General features: G+C 38.3%; 1 pseudogene across 1 annotated transcript in view; it reads left to right on the forward strand.

Moving 5' to 3' along the window:
* LOC309636371 (ankyrin repeat domain-containing protein 17-like) overlaps window positions 1-25172 on the forward strand; it is a 241042-nt pseudogene that overhangs the window by 197868 nt on the left and 18002 nt on the right. The window contains exons 31-33 of the transcript XR_014268510.1: window positions 2231-2427; window positions 3312-3386; window positions 15261-15420. The product of XR_014268510.1 is annotated as an ankyrin repeat domain-containing protein 17-like (transcript). The remainder of the gene's footprint in view (window positions 1-2230; window positions 2428-3311; window positions 3387-15260; window positions 15421-25172) is intronic.

The raw sequence follows: 25172 nt of genomic DNA on the forward strand, positions 1-25172 counted from the left end.
CTGTAACTCTATTTCTGTTTCGTAGATCAGTTCATTTGTACTCTTTTTTTAGATTCCACATATAAGCAATATATGATATTTGTCTTTCTCTGTCTGACTTCAATCAGTATGACAATCTCTAGGTCCACTGATGTTGCTGCAAATGGCATTATTTCATTCTTTTTTTATGGCTGAGTAATATTCCATTGTATATATGTACCACATCTTCTTTGCCCATTCCTCCGTTGATGGACATTTAGGTTGCTTCCATATCCTGGCTATTGTAAACAGTGCTGCCGTGAACATTGGAGTGCGTGTATCTTTTTGAATTACGGTTTTCTCTGGATATATGCCCAGGAGTGGGATTGCTGGATCATATGGTAGCTCTGCTTTTAGTTTTTTAAGGAACCTCCATACTGTTCTCCATAGTGGCTGTACCAATTTACATTCCCACCAACAGCGTAGGCCGGTTCCCTTTTCTCCACACCCTCTCCAGCATTTATTGTTTGTAGATTTTTTGATGATGACCATTCTGACTGGTATGAGGTGATACCACATTGTAGTTTTGATTTGCATTTCTCTAATAATTAGTGATGTTGAGCATTTTTTCATGTGATTTTAGCCATCTGTATGTCTGCTTTGAAGAAATGTCTATTTAGATCTTCTGCCCATTTTTTGATTGGGTTGTTTGTTTTTTTTGATATTGAGCTGCATGAGCTGTTTGTATATTTTGGGGATTAATTGGAAATGCTTTTATATTTCATTTTTGTAAAGTTGGAATTTAGTGAAAATACTTCACTTTTCAAAAAATGTGAAATCTAGGTAATGTGTTAAGAAAGACTAAAATTAAGATTTAGAGAAAAAAGAAGAAAATTCTTGTTTTGTGGAAAAGTATAGAAAAAAGACATGCTCCATCGTGAGGTAAGGTTTTGGGGTGTACAGTTGGTTAGAGCCAAAATTAGCAATGAAGTTTAACTTAAGAGTCTATCAGAGGGAAGTATTAGATTCAGGTCAACATAGGCATGTTTGCCTTTACAGCTATACCACTATTTCTACACCCTAGAAATTAACATTAATTCAGTAATAGCACCCAATATGTAGTACCATCATCCCAAATATACCCTTTATGCCTGTATGTTTCTTTTTTCTCTCCTTTCGATCCAACCAATCAAGATTCACACATTGCTTTTGGCTATTATGTCTCTTTGATCTCCCACAGTCTAAAACATCTCACCACCTTCTTTTGTTCTTCTTGACATTGAATCCTTTGAAGAGTCCAGTTGTACTGAAGAATGTTCTGCCTTTCAGATTCACCCGTTTTCTCAATCTGTGGTTCCATTCTGGATAAACATTTCTAGCAGGAACATCAGATAGGTAATGTTTGAATCTCACACTGTATTGTATCAGGAGGCACTCAATGACAGATTGTCCTTCTCTTACCTATGGAAAGCATGGCCACTTAGTTAAGATGCTGATTGTCAGATCTCTCTATTATAAAGTATAGCTACAATCTTTTTTTTTTCTCCTACAGTTTTTTTCTGGTTTGTTTTTAGTTTTGTGGGTTTTTTTCGGTTTTGTTTTTGTTTTTTTATTTTAGTAGCACTCTTAAGTTCACAGCAAAATTGAGAGAAAAGTACAGGGGTTTTCCATATACCCCCTGCCTTTACACAGGCATAGCCTCCTTTATTACCAACATCCCACTCCAGAATGGTATTTTTGTTACAGTCGATGAACCTACAGTCACACATCCTTATCAAAGTCTGTAGTTTACATGAGGGTTCATTCTTGGTGCTGTGCATTCTGTGGGTTTGAACGAAAGTCTGGTATAGTAACCATTATACTATCATCCAGAGTATTTTCAGTGCCTTAAAAATCCTTTGTGGTTTGCCTACTCATCCCTCCCTTCCCCATACGTTTTTTAAAGGTAAAATTTTATACAACTCCTTGGCCACCAAACCTATTTAAATTCTAGTGTTAATATTAAATCTATATGTATTCTATAATAAGCAATAAAATGTCAAAATTAAAAGTAAATGTAAAATGTTTTCCTTGGTAATTTCTTTTTTATAGCTATCTTTATAAAATAAAGGGGGAAATAATGAGTGGAATGACTGGAAGAAGTAAGCAAGGAGAAATTTTTTTAATCTGAAATATTTTTGGATATATTAGGGACCTCTTGGAATTTTAGGTTTTTCTAATTATATCTCCTAGGGGTAACTATTATCAATTATGATTATCTTCTACATTATAGGTATCGTCAATATGGACTCACCATGTGGTTCTGTAACACCTTCTTGTACACATTCGGGAAAGTTTGCCTCAAACCTTTCAGGAGGTCAAATGTGTGGCCCTGGGGCACCCCTCGGAGGAGCACCCACAGCTGCTCACTTTAACAGACAGCATTCTTCCCCGCTTAGTTGTTGACTCCGTGTTCATCAGCGTCAAATGGTGAGTGATATACACTGTAGTTCCAGAGGAAGAGTTTGTCTGTATGTTCCCTTAAAAAACAAAAGGTTTTAAGTTTTTCAGAGTTTGGAATTTTTAAGTTTTAAATCTCTTAATAATTTAAATTCTATAAAAATGTAATTTGTATTCATGGCAATCTGAAATCAGGAGGAATTTAAATAGAATTTCCAGGTTTTTAAAGTATTAGAATCAACTTCGGCTCTATCAAACCTAGCATATTATATTGAAGTTAATTTCTAAGAGGGATCATTTTTTGAGAATAAAAAATCTTGTTGTATCATCTGTTGATTTACATTTACTTTCAGGTTTGAGAATATAGCTCCCAAGAAGAAAGGTTTGTAGCCTTAAAAGTAGTATAAATATCATGTGCTTTTGGTCTACCTTTAAATCTCATCTATTACATAAATAATACAACTGATTTCACATTACCAGATGTGTGTTTTTAACTGTAGTCAGACTTTGAAGCATTGATCAGAGTTTTCAAACCAAGGAGGATCATTCATTAATAGGGAATTCAACTCACATTAAGAGAATTCCATAGTGAGGCTATTATTTGTGGTTATTTATTTATTTAGCGAGGAAAAAGGCATCAAATTGCTTTCACCTTGAGGAAATTTTAATAAGAATCCATTTTTTTTTAAACTACCAAATTTCTTCTAACAATGTTAGAGCCCAGTTAATAGAGACTGGTTAACTGAATGAAAGAGTAAAAAAAAATTAGTATTTGAGAGATGCATATGAAAGTACATTGCCAGTGAAAGCATGAAGTAAGGTGTAGCATATAGTGAATTTACATATTTATAGTTTTTCTTGTGTTTGTCAAATAACAAGGACTGTCACTTGGAATATTAATTATCCTTGTACAGGTGTCCCTAAGTGAAAAGAAGTGGTTTAAGAAAGAATTCAAAGTGACTGTGATAAAAACATGCCAGAAACAAAGTGAGAAGTATGAAAATAAAGTACGAATGTAAGAAGAAAAAAAGTTTACAGCAGTTCTCATTGAGGATACTTTACCCATCTTTGAAAAAGCTTTAGAAAATTTCTTACGAATCATAACTGAGATAAAGTGAATATGGTATAACATAGCTACTTAGCCCGGCTTATCTAAACATAAGCTATTAACAGAACACTGAAACTAAATATAACTCTAAGGAATAACTGATTATGACATTTTAGTCTTAACTATCTGGCTTATAAGGAAAGGTTATAGCCTCAGTTATTTAAAGCTGTATTCAATGCAACATAAATTTCTGTGTACTAGAGGAATATGGATATTTGTTTTATTTATTTAGTTTTTTATAAGGAAGATTGATAGGTATATATTGAATGGAAGGTAATTCACTCTGTATTAAAAATTGGTCTGGGCTTTCCTGGTGGCCAGTGGTTAAGAATCCACCTGCTAATGCAGGGGACACGGGTTCGAGCCCTGGTCTGGGAAGATCCCACATGCCGCGGAGCAACTAAGCCCGTGCACCACAACTACTGAGCCTGTGCTCTAGAGCCCGTGAGCCACAACTACTGAAGTTCGCGTGCCTAGAGCCCATGCTCTGCAACAAGAGAAGCCAACGCAATGAGAAGCCTGCACACTGCAACCAAGAGTAGCCCCCGCTTGCTGCAGCTAGAGAAATAGAGAAAGCCTGCGCACAGCAACGAAGACCCAACACAGCCAAAAATAAATAAATACATTTATTTTAAAAGTTGGCCCCAAAAAAGGGGGGGAATTCCCTGGCGGTCCAGTGGTTAGGACTCCGAGCTTCCATTGCCAGGGGCACGGGTTCAATTCCTCGTCAGGGAACTGAGATCCCACAAGCCGCGCCACGTGGTGCAGCAAAAAAAAGAAAAAATTGGTACTTTATCCTAATTCAGGATTCTCTCCCTTTAGGGAGGTGAATTTGAAGAGATTTTAGGGCAAGTTACAACAATTAAGAAAAAAGAAACCCAGAAAAGTAAAATATTGAGGATTACCAACGAACTCTGTTTGTAGTGTAGCTAATAACCATATGTTAAATGATAATAATAATAACAGTAACAACAGTTAATTTACTGACGTTTAGATACTTTTCAAGGTAATTTTCCCCCCAGATTGCCTTTGTCAGCAAAATCCTATTATAAACAGTTAGGTGAGCTTAGACAAGTCATTTCAGTGAACCTCAATTTTCTGATCTGTTAATATCTACCACACTGGATTAGTTTATGGAGCAAACGGGATAATCTACTATTACTATTAGTCTACTATTATCTACTATTACTACTATTATCTACTATTACTGTTGGTCTTTCTTCTTTTTGATGATAATGAACAATAAGTGTTAGTCCTGTTTTCTAATAGTTTCAGAAATGTACTAATGGAATGGTGATAGAAGAGCGAACGTTTTTATAAATAGCCAGTGATTAAAAAGTCTGAAACATAATTTTTGAATGATTTTACCTGCTTAGTTTTTTCTTTGACTCCTCTTAAAATTAGTTTTTATTCCTAAGTATATAACAGATCTGGATCAGTGTCTTCTGAGTATGTTGAGCTGAAACTAAACTGTTATAGGAATAAAAACATCTTCCTTAAAATATCTACATATGGGTGATTCATATTCACCTATTTATATATAAAAATAAGGATAGTCTTTGATTTTCATGTTCATAAAAAAATAGGAATTGGGAGAAAAGATGTTAAAATTGTAACATCATTGCTATTGAAATGTGTTACCTGAAATTTTTTGGTAGTTAATCTTTAAAATAGAATGGATTCTCAGAAGCAGAGAATGTTTTAAAATAAAATAAAACATACTTACTGATATTAATGTTTATTACTTTAGGAAATACATTAGAGATTTTTTTCCCCTTTTGAACCGTGAACCAGTCAAGGTAAACATGTTGCATTTGATTATATCTCTAGGGTCTTTAAAGAGTAGCACAAAGAACCGGTGTATATCCCCTCACCCCCACTCACTAATTGTTAACATGTTGCCACATTCCTCCCTTTCCCCACCATGTATCCCTGTGTGTATGAGTGAGTGAGTGTGTGTCTGTGTATGTGTGTGTGTCAAGTATGTGTAGGGGATTGTAGGGTTTTTTTTTTTCCTGAATCATTTTAGAGTTAGTTGCACATATCAAGCTGATTTCCCCTAAATACTCCAGATTATAATAATTTGGAAGAACAAGAACATTCTCTTCCACAACTACAGTGCAGTTGTCAATTTCAGCAAATTTTACATTGATACGTTACTATTATCTAATGTATAGTCCATATTCACATTTCATCACTTGTCCCAATAATGCCTTTATTACTTCCTCTCATTGAAGATTCAAATCAGTATCACAAATTGCATTTAATTCCCATGTCTTTTAGTCTCAGACAATCTGGAACTGTTTCCTTAGCCTTTCTGTATCTTTCAAAGAAAGCTTTTTTTTTTTTTTTTTTCAGATTATAGGTCAGTTGTTTGGTAAAATGCCTCAGTTTGTTTTTCTGATATTTCTTCATGATTAAGTTTAAGTTATACATTTTTGACACGAATATTAGTATTAGTCAACATTGCACTGTTCTCACTGACATTAGAAGGTATAAAATATCAGTTTGTGCTATTATTGGTGCTGTTAACTTTGATCACTTGGTTTCACAGATTTCTACACTGTCAAGTTGTCATTTTTCCCTTTGTAATTTATAATTAATCTGTGGGGAGTTGCTTTGAGACAATTCTTATTCCTCATCAGACTTTCAGGCAGAATATAAGGTAAGGGGGGGGAAGAAGTAGCACTTACCTCAGTAGAAATAATAGTTTTAGTTTTGTAACCATGTTAATGTTTATAAATTTAAAACAAAACCAACCTTGATGAAGGGAAAAACACTAAAATTGAATGCAAATAGAAACAAGTAAACCTATCTGTATTTTAGATTATTAACATAAACCTACTAAAAGAAAAACAATCCAAAAAACTCTTGAAGACAGTAGTATTTTGTATACCCTTCAGTCTAAAGACAAATAAACTTCAGACAAATCTGCAATTCTACTTAGGACATTTGTTTTTTTATAATGTTATGGATAAACAATTTTAAAGCTATATGGGGTGTATTGTAAGGTTGAGCAAATGAATAAGTAAAAATATTGATGATGATGTGATCCAGGATTCTCACTGTAAGAAGAGAGAAATGTAGAGTAGAGTAAGGCAAGGAAGAACCCTATGGAATTGGATTGGAATTAGAGGATCAATATGAACTCATTATTTTATTTTTTTATTATTATTTTTTAAAATAAATTTATTTATTTATTTTTGGCTGCGATGGGTCTTGCTGCGAGCGGGCTTTCTCTAGTTGCAGCGAGTAGGGGCTACGTTTCGTTGAGGTGCACAGGCTTCTCATTGTGGTGGCTTCTCGTATTGCGGAGCACGGGCTCTAGAGTGCAGGCTCAGTAGTTGTGGCGCACGGGCTTAGTAGCTCTGCGGCATGTGGGATCTTCCCGGACCAGGGCTTGAACCCATGTCCCCTGCTTTGGCAGACGGATTCTTAACCGCTGTGCCACCAGGGAAGTCCCTGAACTCATAATTTTAAAATGATGTTATGTGTTGCATTGAATCATATAAAATTGCCATTTCCCCACCCCCACCCCCCCACCCCAGCACTGCCTACTGAAAGGGCCTAGAAGCAATGAATTTTCAGTAGCGGTAAGCATATTCAGTGCCCAGATCTGTCTGTTAAATATTTTAGTTCACTAAAAGAAACTAGGTCTTCCTGGGGAAATAGCTGAGCTCGGGCAGGGAAAGTATAAGGGGAGCCTGCAAAAGTCTTATAGTGTCAGAAAGTAATTCAGTGCTCAGATGATTGGGACATGTCAGAAGGACACAGGAGGCGGCTTGAAAGGGGCTCCCACTAGCCAAATTGAGGACAGTTTGAGCATCAAAATGAATAATGTCAGCTCATTGAATAAAACAAGAACCCATGTGTACATAATGATTGTAAATAAAATTTTAAAATGCAGAAGAGGGAATGTTGCTCCTTACAGTATAATGACAACTCATAAATGTAGAGGAATTATAATTTGAGTCATCATTTTGCAACTGTTAGGATGATTCAGGCAAGACTCTCAGACTTTTACCTTTAATACTGAGTTTTTAACTAGTTTGCATTTTCCTTACCTAATGTAAATCTTAATACTTTTTAATGACCATTTAGTTTGTTTCATCTGACTTCTAACTCTTCTTTAGGTAATCTGTTCACATGAGTGTAATTTCATATTTTTGTTTATTTATGGTAGTCTTTTAAAATTTTGTTTCTAGTATATATATTTTTCTTAAAAATTGCCATTCTGGGTGCTGTTGTAGAACTAACCACAGAAGCATGACTTATTTTTCACAATATATGTATCTGGTTTCTGTACTTGAACAGGTTTTATCAACACTTCTCCATACATTCCACTTCTCTTTTCCCTCCCCCTCTTTAGGACATCAGGACATGGTATTAGGACTCTGGCAAATTAAGTTGGGATGTGGGGGACATGGGTCCCTTCCTTCAAAAAAAAAAAAAAAAAAGGAAGAAAGCAAAGAACCTTCCTTGAGGCCCCCAAACAGCAGATTGGTGATGCCCGAGATCCTTCTGCATACAGGTTGGTCAGAGATCACTTCGGCCCTTATCCCACTCAAACTGCTAAGGTCTATCCTCCCAACATTCAACCAGTCCATGCATTGAGCACTGATTACTGGCTCTGGTCTGTGAGTTTCAGGCCTTGGCAAATTTAGTCAGTGGGCCATTTTGACATTCAGTCTTACAAAGCTGTTGTCGGATCAAAAAGCAGTAAAAAAAGCATTACAGTTTTTTAAGGAAAAAACTAATTTTACATCGTGACTCAGTACACATGTACCTGTGTGTGATTGAAATATATTTACAAAACAATACTTATCCTTACAATATATGTTGCATGCTGGTATTTTCTATTCTGTTTTCTTTAACCTTTAAAAAAGTTTTTTACGTTAGTCATGACCAACCACATTCATCTCATGATCTACTAGAGTTTAATCAACACTGAACTGAAGCATGAAAGTACAGTGTAATTTTCCTGCAGGAGCACTTTTTCCATTTGTAAGTCACACTGCTCTTTCAATTTGAATTCAGGACCCTGTTGTCATTTCAGAACTGAGGTGGATTTACTGAAGCTTCAGTTTCAGGATAATCTTATTTGCAAGGGGCCCTGCCAAGGTCCTGTACCTGATTTTGTATTTGTAGTTTCATATTCTTTTTCTAAAACAGATTCCCAAGATTATATAGGATCCCATAAAACCTCTAAAACCTGTTTTTTCTCTAATATATGTTAGCATATTTAATAACATGACGCTGATTTAGATTTTGCTTCTTTTTTTCTAATTAAAGAAATTATAATAATTAGACATTAGAAGAGAAATTATAATTAGGCTCTTTTCGTAGCAAGGAATATAGACCGACCCAAGCAATCCCAAGGAAAATGGTGTTTACTTTAAGGCTATGCAGGGTGATCTTCAGAACTGTCCAGGATTTAATACAGCAACTCTCTATCTCTTTCTATAGCGGATTTATGATCTCTCACTCATGGTCTGTTTCTTATCTTACTCTCTTTACACCAAGGCTTCTTCGTAATCTCATCTTATATACGGTCCTCAAAGATTCAATTCATAGTTAATGAAACCAGTTTTTCTCTGTTTACCAATTGCACCTTTCTGATTGAGAAATATGGTTGGCTCAGCTCATATGTTCAAGTAAGGTCATCAGTCATAGATTACCAGCTAGCCTGAAGTAGATCATTCTTCAGTCAGATGTTTGCTGTTAGTCCAGTTAAGCCATCAGGAAGGAAGCAGAAAACAGTCATCTGATAAACTTGAAAAAAAATAAAATAAAAAAACAACGAACTATGGCTAGTGAGGTGGCAGAATCTGTGAAAAGGGCAAATTTTTATTTTTTCAGGCTTTCTCTAGTTGTGGTGAGCCGGGGCTATTCTCTGTTGCGGTGCACAGGCTTCTCATTGCGGTGGCTTCTCGCTGTGGACTATGGGCTCTAGGCACGCGGGCTTCAGTAGGTGTGGCATGCGGGCTCAGTAGTTGTGACTTGTGGGCTCTAGAGCGCAGGCTCAGTAGTTGTGGCGCATGGGCTTAGGTGCTCCACCTCATATGGGATCTTCCCGGACCAGGGATCAAACCGGTGTCCCCTGCATTGTCAGGCGGATTCTTATGCACTGCGCCACCAGGGAAGTCCCAGGGCAAATTTCTTAAATGAGGTGGGTTAGCAGGCAAGCCTAGTTATTCTGCTCATTTAAACAGAATATGGAGGGTTACTTGGGACCACCCTAGTGGCGCAGTGATTAAGAATCCACCTGCCAATACAGGGGACACGGGTTCGAGCCCTGGTGTGGGAAGATCCCACATGCCGCGGAGCGGCTGGGCCCGTGAGCCGCAATTGCTGAGCCTGCGCGTCTGGAGCCTGTGCTCCGCAACAAGAGAGGCCGCGATAGTGAGAGGCCCGCGCACCGCGATGAAGAGTGGCCCCCACTTGCCACAACTAGAGAAAGCCCTCGCACAGAAACGAAGACCCAGCACAGCCATAAATAAATAAAAAATTTAAAAAAAAAAACAAAAAAGAGTGCTGACTGTGGCTTATAGATTCAGATTATTGCTTGCTCGCAGGGTGTACTACCATCCTTTCCTGTCATCTGGCCTTTTACTAGATTACTCCAGGCCCACTGGGCATGTTTCATTAGACCTAAATTATTATTCATTAGACCTAAATAATGGTGAAACAGGATTACTTGTGTCAGGAGACAGTTCCTTTTTTCATGAAAATTTACAATAAAATATATGGGTGAAGAGGCTTCACTTAACTCCACCCAAGAGCAGTGAAATAAACATGTGAGGGACGTCTAAATAATTTCAGCATGTCTATATTCCTGTTGGAAGAGGACAGTCATTTAGAGCCCCAGGTGCTCATATCACCCATACTTTCAGACCCTGCAGCAGTAGTGTGAATAAGTTAAGAAATTCCAGCACAGCTAACTGCAGCAAAGCAGCTGCAGTAGGGTTGTGTGTGTGTTTAGTTATGAATGGGAGAAAAAGGAATTTTCATAGCATTCTTTAAATAGGAGTTCTAGTTCTGTCTGAAAATAGATGGACAGTTGTAGGATTATAGATAAGACAGACCAAGTTCATGGATAGTTTTGGAAAATGAAAAGCTGATGTTTTAATAAAATCCAAAATTGGAGTATTAAAAAAGAGGAAATGATTTGTGGGATGAAAGAAGAATTCTAAGAATGCTTTTTCTTTCATCCATTACCCCCCCTTTCCTGTGAATTCAATGTGGGCATAGTTGTCTTCTTAAGAACATTAGAAGATGTTCTAGATGCCACCTTTTGAAATAATTTCCTTTTTTCTTATGGCATTTAAATAAGAACATGTTTTGGATATGCTTGAGAACTCAGGAAAGATTTGATTATATGGAAATTTATATCCAGGTGTAAATCCAGTATGTTTACCTCTTGATTTTTGAAGCTGGTGGTGAGAGGGAGCACAGCATGTGGTGAATATGTGGATAGAGACATGAAAGGATTTCTTTTTTTTTTTTTTTAATTATTTATTTATTTTTGACTGCGTTGGGTCTTCGTTGCTGCGCACGGGCTTTCTCTAGTAACAGCGAGCGGGGGATACTCTTCGTTGTGGTACACGGGCTTGTCATTGTGGTGGCTTCTCTTGTGGCGGAGCACGGGCTCTAGGCACGCAGGCTTCAGTAGTTGTGGCCCGCGGGCTCAGTAGTTGTGGCTTGCGGGCTCTAGAGCACAGGCTCAGTAGTTGTGGCACATGGGCTTAGTTGCTCCGCAGTATGTGGGATCTTCCCAAACCAGGGCTCGAACCCGTGTCCCCTGCATCGGCAGGTGGATTCTTCACCACTGCCCCACCGGGGAAGTCTCGAAAGGATTCCTTGGTCTGATGTGAGGCCAGTTTCTCCACTCCTCACCTTCCCCCACCATTTCTAGAGTTGTCTCGAATCCATCATAAATATGGCTCCAGTGAAGCATGCAAATCTCTCTTCTTCAGAGTATTGTTCACGGTGTCAATATGTGTTCCATCCCTGAGATGCTTTTGTGTAAATAAGAAGTGCTACTTTATCAAAATCAGTATATGCAAGGGTGTAAACTAGATATCAAACCTTCAGATTTTCTTCATGACATATTACCAGTGCTAACTCTAGTTTGTTATTTATGGAGCAAAAGCATGTAGGAGTATGTGTGAGTGGCAGTAGACAAGGGTGGGGGAATCTTCCTGCTCACATCAAAGATGTTAGGATATCAGGGACTGTTATCAAAATTCCTTTTTTCAGAGGCTTCTTGAAGACTTCTGGGAAAAGCCAACTAACTAAGTGGCCTACTGATTAACAGCAGTGAAGAGATTCGTTGAATTGGACACTTGTGCTGCGTGTAGCTTTCTGAATATACGATATACTTAACAAAATTTACATTAAGAAAGAGTGGGAAGAGTATTTAGGGATTAACAGGTACCCAGGCCACTGGCATTAGGGCATTTAAACAGTAAAGAGAGACAGATAGTTACTGCTGGTTTCTGGTGAAAATATCACCTCTAGGTAGGAAAGTCACCTGGAGATAGCTGACAAGTGGCCCTAAAGCTTGGAATACTGTTTGATTGTTATGGGGGAGAAATGTTTTTGAGAATGTCAGTTAAAAAACATTCTCCAGTGTAGCTGTGGGGGAATGTGTCCTACGTTCCATCAGGGAGGGGACCATAAAAATTGAACTAGCAATCTGTACTTTAGTTGTCAAACAAATACTTGTACACTTGCAGATAGCTGCTTGTGTGATGGAAAGAGAAATTCATCAAAGGTGAGATACGAGAATTTGTTAAAAAGTGGGCCAGCAGTGGTACAAGCAAGGCTGCTGGAAGAAAGAATGGAAGTAACAGTAGCAGTAACAGAATTGGTTGGAGACTATAATCCAAGGAGAAAATGACCCCTGACCCCTCCAGGACTCAGTGAGACAGAGACGTGTTAGGGATTTGAAATCTCAGAGCTTACTATTCAAACACAACTAGGATTCTTACCTATTCACTTGATTGTCCCTATAACTTCCTCCTTCTTACCCTAGCCCTCCTCTTATAAGTGACCTGGGGAAACAGGGGTATATTCTAATTGCCATTTTAATTGTCATCATATCTTGATTGTTTCCTAAACTGGAATGATTTCAGGAAAAAAGCTTTATATTTTAAATTAAAATAGCTACAGTGTGCAGGGTGGATGTTATTTAAAATATGTATGTGTGTAAGTATAAATATATAAGTATATTTAATCCTATCTTGTGGCAGTACTCAATTCACACATTGTTAATAAGCAACTGATTTATTTAGGGCATTGTGCTAAGTGTCGAGTAGGGTACCAAGAAGTTAAGACCCAGTCTCAGCTCTCAAATTTAGTGATAAACTATTAATCTGTTTCCAGGTTTTCAGTTCTAGGACTGAGTGGTGGTTTGTGTGATGAATTATTCAAGATAGGCTAACTGCTGTAAAAACAAAACAACTCCCAAACTGAGCAGTTTACGTGTCATACTTTTTTGCAGGTCATTGGGGGTGAAGGGTCTAGTCCACGCAGTAATTTAGAGCCCTAGATTCCTTCTTTTCTATGCCTCTATATCATGTAAGGTCTTGGAGTCCTCCCTTGGAGTCTCTGCATTGGGGCTTCAGTTAGGGGCCAGGCCTGGAAGATTTTTTTAGGCACTAGGTCTGGAAGTGGTGAATGTCACTTTTTCTACATTCTAATGGCCACATAACCCACTGACTAAAAGGTGGTCTGAGAATTGCAGTCTTTCTGTGTTCACAGAGGGAAACAAAGTGGAGTCTCCATGACGTATAGCATAGTCTGTGCCATTGGAAGGAAACTCTCAGGCTGACCTTTTCTAATTTCTGGGAGTTTAAATTGGATTTGCTCATCAGTCATTAAATTTCCCACCTTTTAGTAGGAAATGGAAGCATAGAAGACAATGAACGCTTATCAATTGCCTACTATATACATATATGATCTCAATTGGCCCTCAAACAATGTACTTCAATGGGTATGATTCTAGATAACATATGTAGTTGCTGAGGCTGGGAGAGGTTAGGCAGCTTGCTTGAGGACACTTAAGAGGTTGGTGGAATAAGTATAGGTCCATATGTCTGTTTCCAAGGCATTTGCTCTTTCATTATCTCTGAAGTAGGAAGTTTGGCTCAGGATGAACAAATATTTGATGAATGAAAAGATAAAAGAATTAAGTTATGCAAAAAGAAAAAGTAAGCAGTTCAGAAAAAAATTCAAGAAACATTTATGGGGTTTAATAATGAAAAAAAAAAAGACAGGAAAAAGTAAAATATGTGTGCTTAGAATGATAAGAAATAGGTGCTCAGCACTTAGCTGTAGTCCCACTCTGAACCTAGGGAACAGTTATTAGTTCTTTTGTTTTTGAACCATTCATTCATTCAACAACCATTTACTGAAAACCAACCATGTATACATAAGATACAGGGATACAGAAGACATAGTTCTTTCCCTCATGAAGCAAGCTTACACACACGGGATATGAATAACCATTCGCTTTTTTTAAAAATTAATTAATTAATTTATTTTTGGCTGTGTTGGGTCTTCCTTGCTGTGTGCGGGCTTTCTCTAGCTGCAGCGAGTGGGGGCTACTCTTCGCTGCGGTGCGCAGGCTTCTCGTTGCAGTGACTTCTCTTGTTGTGGAGCACGGGCTCTAGGTGCGCAGGCTTCAGTAGTTGTGGCACGTGGGCTCAACAGTTGTGGCTCGCGGGCTCCAGAGCACAGGCTCAGTAGTTGTGGCTCACGGGCTTAGTTGCTCCGCAGCATGTGGGATCTTCCCGGAAGACAATAACAATAAGACAAATAAGACAAATAAGACAAACAATAAGACAAAACAATAAGAAAATTGTTTCTTATTACTGAAGGCTTCCAACCACCAGTCTGCTTTTCTAGAAATTGTTGGATGGCTTTTCCCAGACACAGAGGGGAGCTCAACATTTAACTGTAGTATCCAAAAGCTTCTTTGGAGCAGTGTGGTTAAATAGGTTCTTAAAGGTTGAGGTTACATCTTTTCAGCTCTGCAAAATCAGCCTCCATCATGCTTATGTGCATCCTTCTTAAGTAAATGTGGTGATTTTGCACTTCCTAAATTGATCTGTCATAGAAAGATCCCGACATCTGGGGTTATGAAGAGGAAATGTCAGGTGACAGGCAAGACTTTTTCACTAATTCTGCAGCTAGTGAGTCCCTGAGTGAAAACCCTGCAAGTAAAATACAGCATTATAAAAGAATCATGATTATTTCTTTAAAAATAAGATTCTAATTATAATTTTAACACATATTGAGGTGCTAAAGTAATCTATAATGCAATTATTTTTAAGTCAGATTAAGTTAAATATATTCAAAAGCTAATATAGATAACCTCTCTCGATATATACCATATCTTTCTGAAGTTCTCTGATGTCAGTTTGGAAAAGCACCTTTCTCCTGTTGAAGTGTTAATCAGATGTACTTAATTTTTCTGTCACTTGAAAAAATTATTAAATCACATCAAATTTCTTGAATTTTTCCTTCCAGATTACTCACTTTGGTCTTTTTATATGGTTAAATTAAATTTGCTTTTTCAATTATTCAACAATATATCATCCAGTATTTTCTATATATCAGGCCTTGTACTAGGTGATTAGGAATAATCTATGAACCAGCTGGAAAAAGTCCCCGTCCTTGACCGTGGCTCTAGCAGAGGGAGATAGACAATAAACATTAACAGTAACAAATTATGTGGTTTATGTTTTTAGGGTAGGCCTCCTTGAGAAGGTGACTTTAGAGCAAAGACTTGAAGATGAGGGAGCAACCCTGTGTACACCTTGAGGAAGAGGCTTCCAGACAGCAGGAGCGCTCTTTGCAAAGGCCCTGAGGCAGGAGCATGCTTGGCATATTTGAGGAACAGTGAGGAGGTGAGTGCCTGGAGCAGAGAGGCAGGGGAGATGAGCTCAGAGTGGTAAAGTGGGCCAGATGGTGGGGGCGGTGTAGGCCACTGTAAAGATCTAGGCTTTTATTCTGAAGGAAATACGGAACAGGTTTTTGACCATAGTGGGAACATGATCTTTCCCTCTGTTTTCCTCTGTTCTAATGCTCCTTTGCTGTTGGACATTTTTGTAATATTTATAATGGTGTTATTAGTAGTCTAATCATGAATAAATTCAAATTTTTATCTGGTATCTGTTGCCTACAGAATGCAAAATCAGATACTGCTACAGCTTAGTTATGTAAACAGACAATTTTCTTTGTAGATTCCAAGGGGTCAGGAGATTTCTCCATTCTGTTGGCTGACTGCCTGTGACCCAGTCAGTCCAAATATCAGCCTGGTTGTACATTTACAGAATGCAGATTTTAGTAACCAATCTTGCAGTGAAGTAATATTTACATATTTTATATTTTATAACTTACCTGATTCTACTTCTTCTAGATGGATCTCTGAACATTTACATTTTCATAAGCTTCTCCAGATGAAAGCTTTCTCCATGTATGCAATGACTCCCTTACATGTTTGAAAATACGAGGAAGCTTGTATTTTATAGTTTACACCCACTGCCCTGCTGTGATTGAAGGGTGGTACCCTTCACGTGCTATGACAGAGGATTCTGTATTTTGCATTTAGGTTCGGAGGGTGTTTGTAGGCCTCGCCGCAGGCCCGTGGTCTGGAGAGGGTGTTGTCCAGGTTGCCCAGTTCCCCTCAGGGTCATGGCCAGGTAGTGATGTGTGTGAACTCATGGAGTGACGTGCTTCTGACTTCAAGCACTGGGTCCATCTGAGGAGAAAAGTTGTGGTTATTGAAGAGTCTTCACACAGATTTGCCAGCTTCATACTGTTTCACATAGAAACCTTGAGAGTGGAATACGATGTATCTGAGTTTGATCATCATTGCATATAAAAAGTTTAAGCAATCTATAAAATTCCTAGAAGATAACGTAGGAGAATAAGTTTATGATCCCTTTTTTTTTTTTTGGTCCCAAATATGTTTTTATTTTCAACACTCAGGGCTTTCTCCTTTGTGTCAGCTTTCTTAGAAAACAACCAACCATTACTTTTCAGAGTCAGTAATTTAAATTGCATACTCTTCTCAAACCAATTTCTGTCAACATTAAATTGCTTCCTTCAGCCCAAGAAAAAGAATGCTTTAGTACACAAATATTTTAGGACTCAAAATAATTTTTTTGAAATGTGAAATATCATTAGCAAATGAAAGGCAGGATAACCATAATCATTAGCACTACTTTAATTAGCTGTTATTTGTATTTGCTGTTTTGTACTATATTGAAGAATTAAAGCTATTTCATGGTCATTCTTCATTTTCATTCAAAGCTTGAATATTGAAAGAATCATTAAAATGCCTTCTTAATTTCTTTGCCAATTTATAGACATCATGACTCATATTTAAAAGTTCACTGCTTTGTTTTTGAAATTTAGATTTGTTTACGTATCTGAGACTTCCAAACCAGTGAAGTACCATGCTCAGCTGGAACTTAGCACTCCTCATTTTCCGTTTAGTAAGTTTATGATCTTGATGTAGGGAAAGGTTTCTTAAACAACACACACACACATTTTGGAGAATTTAATGAACACCCTGGACGTTCTTCACGAGCTTCCTAAATTTTGTTTACAATATGAGGGAGTTTATGGACGTTAAAAACTATTGTGACAGGGTAAGAGAGTGTCATGGACATATATACACTACCAAATGTAAAATAGATAGCTAGTGGGAAGCAGCCACATAGCACAGGGAGATCAGCTCGGTGCTTTGTGACCACATAGAGGGGTGGGATGGGGAGGGTGGGAGGGAGGGAGATGCAAGAGGGAAGAGATATGGGAACATATTGTATGTGTATAACTGATTCACTTTGTTATAAAGCAGAAGCTAACACACCATTGTAAGGCAATTATACTTCAATAAAGATGTTTAAAAAAAAAAACTATTGAAGTAGGTGTCTCAGAATGAGGGCACTAAACAGGAGCCTCTAATGATAAGATCTTAAAACTAAAATATATCAGTCAGGATAGCTTAAAGTATGTCTCAGTAACAAGCAAAGCCAAAAATTTCAATGGTCTAAGACTACAAAGGTTATTTTTTACTCACACTACATTTTCATTGTGAGTCAGCTGGAGGTCTCTAATGCAAGTCACCCTCCCTCTGGAATCAAAGTTGAAATAGCAGCTAGAATGTGGAAGGTTGCTAGTTGCTCTTTGGGGTCGCAGCAATAATTCAGCATTCTTCCTGGAAGTGACATACATCATGTCTGCCCACAACTCTTTGGTTAGAACTAGTTATTTGGCCCTACCCAAGCAGAATGGGGCTGAGAAGTGCAATTGTACCACATACCTGTAAGGGGGAACCGGAGCATTTCAGGAACAACACTGCTGACTGCTCTATGGGACCACTTCTACCTCAGTTAGGAAGTGATTATGTACTTTCTGAGATCCTCCTTCTCCTTCCTACATACAGTGCCTTTAACATCCTTCTCCACCTTCTAACACAGTATCTTTCTTCCTATGAAGGGAATATCTAAACTAATTTTTTTAAATTATCGTAACTATGAATTGACATAAAAGGCACGGATGAATTTCACATCAAATTCTTATTCAGTTGTATGTGATGGTGGGCAATTAGGACATTAAGTATACAGTAACTGGTCAGATGAGAAGTCTATTTGATAGCAGGAAGGAAAGGTATCAAGTTTAGTTATAGACTGGACCAGTTGGTGGCTAGTATGCTCTGGTTCAGTTCCTGTTTACAGCTAGTATACATTCTGATTTGGTGAATACATCCATTCTGATGTATTTTTCATGCCATGTCTGTTTTAAATACTTTGAATATCATCTCTGGTTAGTAGAAATAAATGAGTTAAATTAATGAATTCAGGAGAAGAGACAGGTCAGCAGGATCTTATGAAGATATAGATAAAATATATGTCAGAGGAATTATGAAATATTTTACCTTCTTATGTCTATAAAATTGAGATGAGTCAAGAGCATAGTTGGAATTTGATCAGTTAGAATAGAGGATCCAACTGAGGCTGAACTTACGTACTACTGGTTGCCCTGGCAACAGGGCCCCCTTCCCATGCTAGCAATATCATATAGAGTGAGTGAAGTAAGAATTGGAGATAGAGAAATATGTGTTCAAGTCAACTCCTACTTCTGGGAAAGTTAGGGGAGGAGTTTGCTAAAGGCAAAGGATGAGGTCATGAAAGGGAAAGGATTTCAATTAAAAAAAAAAAAAATTTTAAATATCCCTGAGCTTGAAAGCTTCTGGGTATAGCACTGCACATAGCAATGTTTCTTTCCTGACTCTGGCTGAAGGCAGGGTAGATAGTAAATCATGTGGTTGCATATCTACATTATCTCTTCCATCATAGCCCAGAAAAAGCACTGGACTGGGAAATTGTGACCTGTGTAAATTGGCTTGGACTGGAGCCATCTGCTGTGTGGATTGCTCTGCCTGCTCAGGAAGTTCTCATTTGCCTAGAAGGGTCAAGAGGGAGTCAAGACAGGCTTGCCCATCATATACCCAGAGAAAACCATAATTCAAAAAGACACATGCACCCCAATGTTCATTGCAGCACTATTTACAATAGCCAGGTCATGGAAGCAACCTAAATGCCCATTGACAGACGAATGGATAAAGAAGATGTGGTACATATATACAACAGAATATTACTCAGCCATAAAAGGGAATGAAATTGGGTCATTTGTAGAGACGTGGATGGATCTAGAGACTGCCATACAGAGTGAAGTAAGTCAGAAAGAGAAAAACACATATCGTATATTAACGCATATATGTGGAACCTAGAAAAACAGTACAGATGAACTAGTTTGCAGGGCAGAAATAGAGACACAGATGTAGAGGACAAATGTATGGACACCAGGGGGGGAAAGTGACAGGGGTGGTGGTGGTGGTGTGATGAATTGGGAGATTGGGATTGACATATATACACTAACATGTATAAAATGGATAACTAATAAGAACCTGCTGTATAAAAAAATAAATAAAATTCAAAAAAAAATATTAAAAAAAAAAAAGACAGGCTTGCCCATATTTTCTGTAAATTTAGTTTACTTTGTTTTTAATGTTGCCGTTGGGTGCATTTTATTCTTGCTAAATACTTTTCACATTTTGAAAAAAGAATTTTTGTGTTAAAGAGGCAGATTTGGGGGCAACATATTCTAGTTTCCTTTGGTGGATTGCCTATAGTCCCTGTAAAAACCTAAGAAAAAGGGTGAGAGAAACCTCAGCTGGCTCATCATACAGGTCAGAGGCACAGGAACAATCCTTGAATCTTCCATGGGATTCAGCCTTCTCACCAAGACTAAGGGCTCCATCAAGGCTCCAAGATAGTGAGATGATTTTGATTCCTTAGCCTTGTCTTCTGTGCACATACAATTTTCCAGGCACTTAGCAGGACTAAAGTTATGATTTTCATGGGCATTTGGCACTGTTGATTTAATTTATCCCCTTCCTCCATAAAAAGTATTGAAAATTATGTTTTATGTTGGTATAAAGATAAATATTATATTTTAAAATATTTTTTTGACCTTTGAGTTTATTTTCCTTCTGCTTCTAAAATAAATTAAAACATTTTCGTGAGCTTCTAAACCTATTGTGGACCCTAGGCATGGGGTTACTACTGGGTCTAATGGGTAAGTTGGTCCTGAACCCCTAGGGATGGCTGTGGTTATGGAAGGAGTTTGAGGATTCAGGAATTCTGGTCCAACCAACTGTGATCTGATATCACTAACAATTTAAGCTTGAGAAGAGTCTAAAGCAAGGATCAAGCCTCCATAACTTGTTAAAAAATTATCTGAGTCTTCTAACAACTGTGTAGGGAAGTAAGTGTTTTTGTTGGTGGTGTTCATCTTTTATCCCACGGTTGCTTTTTATGCAGTGAAAGGCAGAAAAGGCAATGAATTTGCCTTTTGCCGAAGTATAACCACAAGGATTAAATAGGAAGACTTAGGAAGCAATGCATGAGCCAAAGACTTTTCTTACCTCCACCACTGCAGCATGGAATATTTTAATTGACTGACTGATTGAATCACTTATAATGTGCTCTCTGTGTGGTGCTAGGGTCATGGTGAGCAAAACAGACATGCTCCTTGATCTTGGGGTATGTAGTCCTGGGTTGGGGGGCAGGTGGGGAGAACAGGAGAGAGATGAGTGACCAAGCAATTATAATATAGAATGTTATACTCTATCGAAGGAGAAAGTGACAGTTCTGAGGAAGCTTATGGGAAGAGCAGGTAACACAGATTTGCAAGGCACAGGGGCAAATAAGTTTTTACAGATGAAGTGAAATCACAATTGAAGACTATACGGTAAGTAGAGTTAGCAAATGATGAAAATAAGAAGGAAGAGGAGGAGAAAGAAGAGGAGAAGGAGGAAGAGGAGGAGGAGTGGGGAAGGAGAAGAAGGAGGGGAGGATGGGAAGATCTCAAGAGGCCAGAAGAGAACTGAAAGGGTGGGTGGGAGGCAAGGAGGGGCACAGGGGAGAAACAGGGTGCATTAGAGGAACCTCAAGGAGTCTGGTATGGATGGAGCATAGAGCACTTGGAGGAAAAAGAGGAGAAGCTAGAGAGTAGGGCAGAAGCCATGGAGGCAGGGTCTTGAAAGTCATGATGAAAGTTCGAACTTTAATATAAAAGCAGAGAGCCATGAAGAGTTTTAAGCAGTGGAGTGACGTGTTTGTGTTTGCATTTAAGAAAGATCATCCTGATTACAGGATAGATTGGGAAGAGAAGAGTATGTGTGGGGGGAGAGGGAGAGATAAGAATCCATTGCCATTAGTCCAGGCAAAGAAGATGGTGATGACTTGAGCTATACTAGTGGCAGTGGCTATGCAGAAAAACAGATGTGTCTGAAAGATACCTATCTAGGAGCTCTCATTGACAAGACTTGTGATAGACTGTGGAAGCTGAGAGAGAGGCTAATTATACCCTGGTTTGGGGTTAATACAATTTATTCATGGTACCATTCAACCAAAGGGAGGGAGTAAGAAGAGAATTGAAATAAAAATCACAGGGAAGATCTTCTTTGCAGATTAATAATGAATTCAGCCTGTTCTCATCTGGGTATGATAATCCTGTAAAACTGATGCCCAATTTGACCTCTGTTATGACCACATTCATGGTAGCACCACATTGTACAAACAGTTACTTTCTTCTTGTCTCCCTCCTCTTCCTTTTACCCTATCACCATACAATTTTTTGCCCCAACTCCCATCCCTTTCTAGAAGAAACCACCCCAGAATGCCAATCTCATGGTAGGACTGTTTCAGCAGGAGACTCAGGCAAGACCAGCAGCCTCTGGCTGCACCTCGCTTTGGCTACTGGGTAAAAGACCTAGACGAGAATGTGCTGTAATTTATTTGGGCATCACTTGATTTTTGAATTGGCTAAGGAATACCGTTGCCTTAGCAATTTGCAGAGAAAAGCAGATTGTTACTAAATTTTCACCATTCAACCCTTGAAGCTGCCAAACTTGCCTCAGTCTGGACTAGAGGTGATTCCATCTCAGGTTAAATTTGGGGAAAAGAATCCTGGAGTGGTGAGTAGGTGGGTGGAAGTTTAAGGTGCAAGTCCTATCAGATGTTTTCTCTGAAGATGGTGTTCTTCTTTGAAAAAGATTTTTGTTTCTTTTTGGTTTTTTGTTTCTTCTTCTCCCCCTCCTTCCCCCTTTCTCAACTCCTTCTTCTCTTCCTCTTCCTCTTCCTCTTCCTCCTCCTCCTCCTTGTTCTTCAACCCCCACCTCCTCTAATTGTTAAGTCTTGCAGTCCACAGAGGTTAGCCTGGCAAGTGTGATTAAGGCAGTCAGAAAAATGAAACAACAGAGTGTTCAGTGTGCCAGGTACTGGGCATGAGCTTTAAAGGAAGAATACCTTCCCAGTCCACTGGTGAATAGTGAAGATGTTTTACTGTCTTTTCTCCTTTTTTTGGCGGGGGAGGTGGTATTAGAAAAGGTTGGGTGGGAAAGTTGGGTTGGACTGGGAAAAGGAAAGAAGAACTGCAAAAGTGTTTTTCTGTAGAACAGCTGAGGTCTTTGTACTATATCTTTTGTTTGGTTTAGTTTTCATGGGCCCATCCTTTAAATACATAAAAGCTAGGTGTCAGAAGGATTGAAAAGTCATTTGGAATAACGATAGGAGCTGTACATGACTTCATGGGAAGAATATTGCTCAGGGGAGACAAGTGGGAAACTTACATAGATGTGGGAGGTTGACACATTGTTCACTTTCCAGAGGAGGCTTGGTGGGGGACAGCAGGCCAAATGCTGGTAAAATGTTCTGAAGGGCAAACATTACATGGCCTGAGCATTTGGAATTTTTTGTTGGCTTCTTTCTGTTGCCTCATTTTCCAACTCCTTCTTGGGCTTAGGAAAGCTCTCTTCATTTTCTTGTAGGTTGTTAATTCCTTAATATGTAAGCCTTTGTCTCATTGACTAAATCCAAGCCAAAGGTGAGCAAATGAGAAATTTATGGTCTCACAGTTCTGTGAAAATTGGAGTTATGCTACTAAAAGCCAAAGAACTAGCAGAAGTTGGGAGAGAGGCCTGGAACAGATCCTTCTCTAGCACCTTTGGAAGGAGTGTGGTCCTGCTGACGCCTTGATCTCAAACTTCTAGCCTCCAGAACTGCGGGACAATAAATTTATGGTTTTTTAAGCCATTCATTTTGTGGTACTTTGTTATGGCAGCCCTAGGAAACTAATACACACCATCTAAAACCTTTAACAAAGTAAGTGCCAGAATCTATGCTTCAAGTGCCTTCTCTCTCTGTCTCTTTTGCAAACTCTTTTTTTCTATAGCATGAAGATAGCTAGCTCACAGATGGAGTCTGTTTGCAGTATTGTTACGAGTGGTTATGTTTCAATGTCCTTTCTGTATAGGTGGTTGAGGTGAGCTTTGCTGATTTATGTGAATCTAAGTGTTTCAAAATAGACCTCAACATGAGTTCTGGATGAATATGTCCTTTATTTTTGATAGTTCTTAATATTTGAAAAAAATACTTTTACATTTTTAGATGGATTTCAAGGACAATTAAATATTTCCTACATGTAAATAACTGTTAGAATGAGTGAAATTGGACAACCTCAGGTTAGTCATTTATCTCTCTGAGTCATGCTTATATTTTAAACGATGGTGGTAACGTTTCCTGCTTATATCAAAGGGTTGCTTTTAAAAAACAAACTAAAGAGTGTGAAAGGCCTTTATGAACTGTAAAATACCATATAGTCTTGTTGACATTCACCAACTATATGATTTTTGCTTTATTTATAATTTTCACTATGCATTTTTTAAAATGAATTTGAGCTATCTTACAATGAAATACACAAACTCTAAGATGATTAAAATAGAAAATAAAACCATCTAGGGGAAAGGGAACACAAATGTACCCCAAATTCTAAGCTAGAATAGTGTGGTGAAGACTGCCTTTGCAGACAGCTAGACTACAATTCCCAGCCTTCTTTGCAGTTAGAGTGGCCATGTGATTTGGTTCTAGCCAGTGAGTCCTACTGAATGGAAGTGATCTGTGCCAGTTCCAGACCTGACTCATAAAGCCTCCTATAGGGTGCTTCTCATGCCATAACCCATTCACAAAGGATGAAATGGTGATGTGGAGACCAGAGTGAGCTTGGAAGCCATGCATTGAATATGGCAGAGGTTTGTTAGCCTAGAATGACTGTTAGGAGCAGATCCTATCTTTCCTCCACAAGGTAATCAAAGCACCTGCCCTCGGCTGCCATCTGAGCATGTGATGAACCTCTGCTGTCCGTACATTTTGAGTCTGCTTGTTACAGAAGTTTAGTCTCTTCTAATACATACAGTTACTGTATTTGAGTATTAAATTTAGCATTCAAAATTTCTAAATCACTGATTTCTACAACTGGAAGACACTTTAGAGACCTAGCCCAGTCCACTCATTTTTCAAGTTACCATCTCTCTCTGTTTCAAATCCTCCAGTGTCTCCAGATTACCTTCATAATTAAATTCAAATCCTTAACATGGTTCACAACACATGTTCTCATTTCTCCCTACTTCTGCATCTTGTTTCTTGCCACTCTTTTCTTGCAGATCCTTCTCCAATTAAACAGAAAAACTTGCCTTTCCTCTTTCTCATTTCTATGCTTCTTGCTCTCCTTGGACTGCTCTTTGTCTTTTTCTTGACTCTTATGAGATTATCTCAACTGTCACATCCTCTTGAAACCTTTTCCTAACTCCCCATCTCCTGACTGGTTAGATGCCCCTCTTATATTTTCCCACAGCACTCCATGTGAACAATTCTCATAACACGTGCTTTGCTCCATTATAATCATCGGTTTGATTTAGGGACTTGTTGACTAGAGTTCATTGATGGCAGAAGACCTTCTCTGAGACATTTTGTCTCCCAAATTTCTAGCATAGTACCTGGAATGTTTTCAAATAAGTGAACAACTTATTTCAGCAAATATTTATCAAGTGCTTCCCATGTGCCAGGCACTTTGTTAAGTGCTGAGGATCCAAGGACAACCAAAAATTGACAAGGCTCAGTTGTAATTGGAGAATACAGTCTAGTGAGGGAGACAGATATGAATCAAATAATCACACGAACAAAAATACAACCTTGATAAGTGCTGAGCATATACATATTTTAGCTACTAGTTCCTTTCCAGTCTGACT

Source organism: Balaenoptera physalus, assembly GCF_965194825.1.
Source record: "Balaenoptera physalus genome assembly, chromosome: 10".
In the NCBI taxonomy this organism is placed as follows: domain Eukaryota; kingdom Metazoa; phylum Chordata; class Mammalia; order Artiodactyla; family Balaenopteridae; genus Balaenoptera; species Balaenoptera physalus.